At 32.5% G+C, this 7,254-nt stretch overlaps 1 long non-coding RNA gene across 1 annotated transcript; it reads left to right on the top strand.

Annotated features, from left to right (window-relative positions):
- The first annotated feature begins 1,699 nt into the window (after positions 1 to 1,699).
- Positions 1,700 to 2,558, top strand: LOC145090884 (uncharacterized). The gene is made up of 2 exons (XR_013701810.1): positions 1,700 to 1,997; positions 2,108 to 2,558. It is a non-coding gene; the product is annotated as an uncharacterized LOC145090884 (long non-coding RNA).
- The last annotated feature ends 4,696 nt before the right edge of the window (positions 2,559 to 7,254 follow it).

Below are 7,254 nucleotides of genomic sequence, written 5' to 3'. Positions count from 1 at the left end.
TCATGGAATTTATCTCGAGTGATCGTGAGACGGTAATATCATATAAATCTTCAAACCTAGAGATATAAGTTGTTACGTATGAGTTGGTTGTGCATTGATTGCACGTAAACGCATCAGTAACTTGATGTTATAAAACGTGCCTTTGTGTACAATTCAACAAGTAGTAGAACAAGCATATGAGTTGAAATTTATCTGTTCCTTCTAGAAATAGAAGCGATATCTGGGCCCCTCGATGATTTTGTTGTGACCTATGTACCGGCCGGTCAGAACTAAATTGATGTGTTTGATTAAGTTCTTTGTCAAACAAATCGGAAATCGGGAAACAAACTGTTGGACAATAAGTACGACGTTGTTCCATGTATTTGTCCGACTGATATCATGAGAACAGAGGATTATATGATCACTTATCTAAAATGGCGCTTCATAGTTCAACAGAGTTTTCGAGAGCTACGATTGCTGGTTGGTTCCTGAAGTAACATACGCAAATATAGTTATTAGACTTATCCAAGTGGGAGTCTGTTGGATAAGGTGTCTAAGTCCATAACTTATTTGGTACATACTTGACCCGGCCCGGCATGGTCCATTTGGGTTGCACTTCACCCAAACGATTTATGGATAATTTTATGAGAATTGTATACTTACGATTTATTAATATATTATAAGTTATAATATATTAATATGAAGTCATGTTATTTAATTAGTTTTAGTCTTAAATTAATTATGAATTAATTTAGAGATTAAAAGAAGACTGATTAAATTATGGGCTATTATATTTTATATAGTGTGGGCTAATACTCATTTGTTAATGGGCTAAGCTAATATGAAAGTCCATGGATGATCCATGGAGCTTTTAACCCATGGATCCTTGGAAAGGAAAAGACATGGGTTATTAGGGTTTCACCCTAACCATGCACACTATATAAAGAAGCATATGATGCAAGAAATAGAGCCTAAGGGTAGACACTAGTAGTGTGAGACTTAGTGGTGGCCGATTCCACAGGAAAGTATACTACTCTCTCAAAGTTTTCCAAGTGTTTGTGGTGATTTGTGATTCCATTTGAGGCATTCACACTATTGGTGCTTGGCTCTCAAACTCCAAATAATCAACCATCATCAAAAGGTATGTATTTCTACTAGTACTTTTATGATTCATAATCCTTATGCTATGCTAGTTAGGAAGAAACCTTGGAAGTTATTATTTGCATGTATTTTAGAAGAAAACATAGATCCAAGGTTTATTAGGGTTGCATGCACACTTAGGAAGTGTTAGATTGCTCAAAACCCAACAACTTTTACATATTAGCATGGGTTAATATTTTTATATTTTACCTCATACATGTTAGAACAATATAGAGTTGCAGACAATACCAACAGAATTTACTGCTTTTACCAACATATTTTCGTTTTTATTAGTAAAAGCAATAAGCTCCAATCCCTCACTAATAATATCATCGTACCTTTTTTTGCCATTTAACATAATATATTTAGACAACATCGAAACCCTCCACGGGTCGTGCTTAACACGGGCCTAAAACTTTTCTAGAAATGGAGGATCCCTTTTATATATATATATATATATATATATATATATATATATATATATATATATATATATATATATATATATAAACCTTGTTTTTCTAGTATATATATATATAAAAACCCTTTTTTTACTAAGGCGCGTACAGCGCGTGAAAGGGTCTCCAAGTACTATATTTGGACGGGTTTGATGTGGACCCGTTGAGGTGGATCCATGGGTACCGTCGTCTTCGTAAAGCCAGTTCCTTCCAAGCGGATCACACCGCTTCATTTTGGACTCTCCTGTATCCGCCAATAAACATTTACCCTCTGCATTCATCTACCGGTTCTCTATTAACCATAATAGTTCATCCATATTTTTATCTGTTTCATTCATCTCCCTCCTCCTGCATCAACAATTGGAAGTTGGAACCCTAATCTTCATTCATCAACAATTTACAGCGTCCATTCCTATAAAGGTTGGTTCGATTATGTCATTTTTTTGTTTGTACGTTTCTTTGTACTTTTGGTTTCTGTTTGCTATCTGATTAGGTTTTGTTTCTTTGAATTCTCTTTCCCTCTTATGAAGCCTGCATCCAATCGCCCCCTACAAACCCTAATGTGAAAGTCATGAAACAAGTTAAACCCCACAACCATTTCCATTATGTAACGCGTTCTGGTATCCGATCCATAAATCAATACAGGAATCGAAAGAAATGGAAGATGGTTGCCCAATGGAACCAAATTTCTGTAGATATGAGCATGAATTCCAACCAAGACAATAGTTGGACCTCTTTTTTTGAGAAAACAAATGGAAATAGAGATGGTTTGTTCAATCTAATACCAAGAAAAATAAACAAAATATTTATTGTTGAATTCTAGATTAGTTTGAGGGATCTGATGGTGGAGTTTTTGTTTTTGCTTGTGATTCGTTTATATTATATGTATTATTTTGCTGTAAATACGACAAGTTTTGCTTTGTTATTTGATGATCTTGAAGGAAATTGTTTACAAAGGTAAAAGCTTCATTTTGATTTGAAGTTGTGTTATAATTTTAATCTATGTTTAATTTAGATTTTTTATGGTGTTTATATATTTGTTTTATAATTACTTAAGAAGTTGATTCGTTTATTTTATAAACATAAACTTTAAATTCAGCAAAAATAATATAAAAGGGTAAAATGGTCATTTTTATAATTCAGCATAACAATTCAGATGTTTCAACCAAACAGCATGATAAAAATTTAGACCCTTTTAGAAATTCAGACCTCTTTAAAATTCAGATCCTAGTAAACAGCCTCTTTTTCGGGGAAGTTCTATTAGACATAGACAGTTTTCAAATTTTGCATTTTTTACATATAATGGCAGTGTACTTATATTCAAAACATTGCACTTTTAAAATCCATCCAATTACCCTCCACTGGCCGTTCTTTTTATTCTGGTAACAAATTTGTAGGATTCTAATCCTTCCATGTAACCCATTAGTGAACAATGCCTTTTGCCCAAATGTCGACTCAATCCTTCCTGATCGTCGTATCCATTCAAACGGAAACAGAAATACCAACTATCTATCCTCTCGAAGTAGAAGCCTACTCACAATTTACCATAAGGCTGATTCAATCCTTCCCATCCTCCCTTTCTCCTTCAATGCTTCACATTTGCACTTCGAAAACCAATTATCCATCTTCTGCAACCGAACATTTGGATTCTTCCCCAACAAGCACCCCGAACAAATCATCCGTAAAAAAAAAAAAAAAAAAACCCTAATTTCAGGAATTTTAAGTTGTCAAATCGACTGCAATTGACCGCTTTATGCTTCAGTGGCTGCTGGATTGATGCGTATTACCATGTGTTCTTATTGAAAATCCTTGGGTCTACACGTAATTTTCATTCTTATTCTTTTTATTTGTTCCCGGTGTATTCATGAATCTGGGTGTTTGCGTGTTTTAGATTTTGGATCTAATTTAGGGTTCGTTCATTTTATTTCTATTGGTTTAATTTAAGATTGGTGTTTATGATATCAATGGAAGCATTGATATGGTTATTATGTGATTTTTATAGATCAATGAATCTAGAGTTTTAATTTGGGGTATACGGAATAAAAATATTTGTTTTTTTTTTCAAAGTCACATATCTTTCACAAGCACCTTTATCATGGACTCATTCGTCATCTTTTGTCCAAAAATCAACAAATGTAAAAACTTCCTCAGATTGAAGCAAGATTTAATGAAAATAATACAAAAAGTGACAAAAAAATACGTTGAAGCATACTGGGACAATGTTAAAAAGAGCCTACTGATCATTTCCCTAATAGCTATTTCAGCAGTGGCATAAACATGAGGTTTGTCTCCGAATTTACTCTTATACCCTTCAGTATCAAACAAGCTTACGGAGACTAAAACTAACCGTGGACTAATTCCTTCAATTGAAAAAAGGTTAATAAAAGATACAAAGAAGTACATGATTGTTCACAAAAGTTGGCACAACCTAAGACTATAGTTGAAGCACGAAAGTGCATGATGTAATTAATAAAGGGAAATGAATGTAAGGTACTATAATAAACAAATGAATGAAATTACATTGCTATTTCGTCGTAAAATATATCACACCCTTCGTTAAGATGGAAATTAGAAGCGTGCCAATTTAGTTAGATAATTTGTTTTTTAAACCTAGATCCTTATCATTATTTTGTAGATCCAAGCACTGAAAATATTGGGATAACGCATTGGGATTAAAGAGTCCTTCCACCGGTCCTTTTCCAATAAGTAGATTTCCTTAAAAGCCTGAGTGTATCAACCTGTGATCACAAGGATCCTCCATTTCTTGCAGTTAACCCAAATACCCAATAATCATTTATTAAAGACTCGACTAAAAGAAAGTATAAAATCCCTTGAATAAAAATAGATCAAAAAATTTAATGCCTTTGAATCTAGATGCATAAAACTATCAAAGTAAGACAAAACTTTACTTATTCTAGCATTAAAAATTTTAAACTCAATTTGTCACTTACACACTAATATTAACCAACATATGATTAATTGTTGTGTATTTTTCTTAAAAGGAATTCGCCACTTCACCATAAAGAACTACAACTTAAAGATAAAAGAACAACATCAACTCAACCTATTGAACATTGGACTGTACGTGTTAGTGGCAAAAAAACAAGAATTTTCAAAACAAGAGTGAACTTGAATTTAGTACCATGTAAAACACTACAAGAGTGAACAAGCGAATAAGTAGTTTATACTTGCATAAAAGTATAATAAAGTTATTTTTTTAATCATATATTTTTGTTAATTTATCAATGATCAACTCTTTTTATTAAACCAGACCTTGAACTTGCTTTGCAAGTAATGTCGACCAACAAGCCCAAATGTGACATATAGCAATAGGTTTACTGATAATTCCCACCCTTCTCTTTATCATGAATTAAGGTGTCAAGATGAGTTTTTTTCATTGTTAGGGTTAAAATACCTTTAATATTGCCCCGATAACTTTTTTATGTATTTTATTTTGTAATCTAGGTGTAGGTTAGATCTAATGTTTGATATTCTTTTGTTTGTTTTTCTAAAGAGACATACATGAACAACATATGCATATTTCATACCAAAAATTCATATGGTGACAAAAAAAAGTTAAATTACAATAATACCCTATGTTATAATGTTTTTAACACTTGAGCCGGTACGATTACATTCTTGTTATTCAATATTTATTAAGATTGTATCCGGTAGTTCATGTATTTCTTTTTTTATCAAATGATAGGTAAAGAAATTATTGACATGAACTATCAGAATGAATAATAATTTTATGTTATCCTAGGATGGTGAACTCCAACACTTGCAAACAACTGAGGAAAATGTATGTTTTCTGGGTTTTTTTTTTTTTTTTTTTTTTTTTTTTTCTATTGGTTGTACGTATGGATAGTTTTGTTGTAGTCAACATGTTTAGGCTTATTCTTTGTGTCTGTTATTTAAGACTTTATTGTAAGTTGTATTTAAAATTGACTACATACCCTTTAACTTCAGACTTCTTGATAATTGAGGGTGTTTGTGATTATCGCCTATGTTGCATATTTTTTGTTGCAGACAGAGTTACTAAAGTTCATGCATTATACATTGAAAATCTACCCATTTATAGCATTATACTTTTATTTTTTGGTTATTAGCATAATATATTTTAGATAATGGTAAAAAAAAATACTCAAACTACCCTCCATGGGTATATAAAAAACCCTGTTTTTCTCAGGCCATTTAAAGAAATTTCACCTTGTTCATCGTATGCCACATCTACCTATATCCCAAAAGACGCAATGGACATTAACATCTTTTATTAACTTTTCCCACCGTTTGCCAATCCAACCACCATCGGTTAGGCGATTACCACCGTCTCCTTCAACAAGCACCGTTCCCCTTTCTCCCCTCCTTTTCTTCTTCGTTATCTCTCAAAAAAGGACTTCAAAACGCTGGATTTCAATTTTAGGGGGTGTTTGACTTAGCTTTTGAAAGCCAAAAGTCCTTTTTGAAAAAGAAAAAAAAAACAAAAGATGTTTGGCAAACTTACTTTTAGAAGCTATTTTTGAAGTTTTTACATAAAGAAAAGGAACTTTTTGGAAAAGTCACGAAATCCTGACTTTTTGTAACTTTTCCAAAAAGAACTTTTGGGGTTTGAAAAGCTAAGTCAAACACCCCTCTAGATGTGTAAACCTAATCCATCTGTTACAATCGTCTCCTCGATACAACTATTCTCCCGTCCGAAGGGAAATATTGGTTTCTTTTTGAATTGGAGATGCAGATAACATTTTTTTGGCGACCGAATGTTGGGTATTCTCAATGCCTTTGCTTTAATTATTTTCCGTTCAGTTAATGCTTTTAAAAAAACTTAATTTTCGCTTAATGGGATTTCATAACCTAATCTCTAATTCTCTATTTTCTTGAATGTGGAAAAGGATTTGGAATCTGTTTTTTATTTTTATTTTTATTTTTTAAAATTCACGTTGATATCAGAAATTTTTGTGTGATTGGCGCGAGTGTGGGGGCTATCGACCAGTTCCAGTTTATTTGGTTATGGCCCACACCATTCCCCAAGAGATTAAATAATCATTTTGGTTCTGCCATCATTTGGAATACTAGTTTTGTGGGATTTTCTTTGGTTTGATTTAGATTTGTATATTAAAATGATAAATGACAAAACTAAATCCCAAGAATCTCAAACACTATAGGAGTATAGGAATCGATGAATGGTGTTCAAAATTGCAATCTTGAATTCCTGATTGTGTCAATCGGGCTTTCTTCAGACCCATAATTTTTTCTTCATTTGAACACATGTTTAGAAGGTACTTATCTTATTTATTGTTAATATATTTGATGCAACCTTTTCTTATTTGTTAGATGACAAAATTGTTTTGTAATTGGCTGCATCTAGTTCTAATCTATGAATTGTTTTTTTTGGTTTTGGATGGGCTTTTTGGTCGAGAGTTTGGCTCCTTTTCATTAACTTCACATTCTTGGCTGATAATTTCCTCCTGCTGGTCGCATTATATTAGGGTTTCTGAATCAAGTCCAACTATGAGACATTCCTTTGAAGATAATGACTAATAAGATCAGTTATTGGGCTCCATGCTAAATTCATCCTAGGTTACTAACATTACCCTACATGCTGGTACCCATGTATATCTTGTCATAAATTATTTTACTTATCCAACCTTCATACTATTTATCTTACTAATCTTTATTA

The sequence above is a fragment of the Lactuca serriola genome, chromosome 2 (genome assembly GCF_051521515.1).
Source record: "Lactuca serriola cultivar US96UC23 chromosome 2, Lser_US96UC23_V15, whole genome shotgun sequence".
NCBI lineage: Eukaryota > Viridiplantae > Streptophyta > Magnoliopsida > Asterales > Asteraceae > Lactuca > Lactuca serriola.
Note: the sequence above shows the minus strand (reverse complement) of the source record. Positions and strands in the feature narration are given on the sequence as shown.